The following is a 1,025-nucleotide window of genomic DNA, read 5'->3' as shown; positions in this document are numbered from 1 at the left end:
AATATATTATGCTCTTACAATATATATTTATCTACTGATTGGTTGATTCCGGACTAAGTCCGAGGAGTTCGGGGGTCGGATGGATTGAGGACGGAGTGTTTGGTTTTGGTTGTTTGTGATTGCTTAGTTATTTGTGCCATGAGGCGTGCGTTACATATTGCATACATGTGCATTTTATTTTAATTGAGAAGAACCATGTTTTATTGGTGTAAATGGATTTTCGGGCGCATGTGTTTCACGAGCCCAAGCCGGGATGGGTTATTATCTCGGTGGAGCTCCTCTAGTCACTCGGGAGCATAATATACTAAGTGACGTCCCCTGAGTTGTCGCTGGGCGACGACGGGAGCTGGGGCTAGAGGATGCTTGGCTATGAACGCGCCGGGCGCAGAACTGGGCATCGCTCTACTCACCGACTCCATGGCCCTTCGCTGGCGAGGGCTAGAGGATGCTTGGCTACGAACGCACGGGGCGTGAAACTGGGCATCGCTCGTTTAGGTGTCACACGCGTGGTCATTACCTGCGGTGTGGCACAGGAGCCAGGGTGTGCGGATGACCCCTAGGGGAGGTCATGGTGCATACGGATTAATTGGTTAATGGTTTGTGTTGGATATGGGCCAAATGTGACTTTTGGTAGGATATTTGGAAAGGTTATGTTTTTGGGCCAAAGGGGATTTTTGGCATGCGTGGAAAAATTATGGTTTTATGGGACATGTGCATTGCATTCTTTCATGCATGTTGTTTGAGTTAATATGTTTTTATCTAGTGGTGTTTAGATTTTACTTACCTATGACCCCATTTTTGATATCGTAGATTTTGGTGCAGATTTCGAGGAAGAGGAGGAGGCTGAGCCCGAGGATCCGGCTCCGCCGGGGTGCTAAAGTTAAAGTCTATGCTTTGTAGTTAGTTTTTAAAACAATATTTGTGTTATGTAATATTTTATTATGTATGTTTTGAACAGATTTGTATTAAACAAGAAAAATTCTGGTACTTAGTTTATGACTTTGCTTTCCGCTGCGTGTTTCTGG

This window comes from Carya illinoinensis, chromosome 6 (genome assembly GCF_018687715.1).
Source record: "Carya illinoinensis cultivar Pawnee chromosome 6, C.illinoinensisPawnee_v1, whole genome shotgun sequence".
In the NCBI taxonomy this organism is placed as follows: Eukaryota; Viridiplantae; Streptophyta; class Magnoliopsida; order Fagales; family Juglandaceae; genus Carya; species Carya illinoinensis.
Note: the sequence above shows the minus strand (reverse complement) of the source record.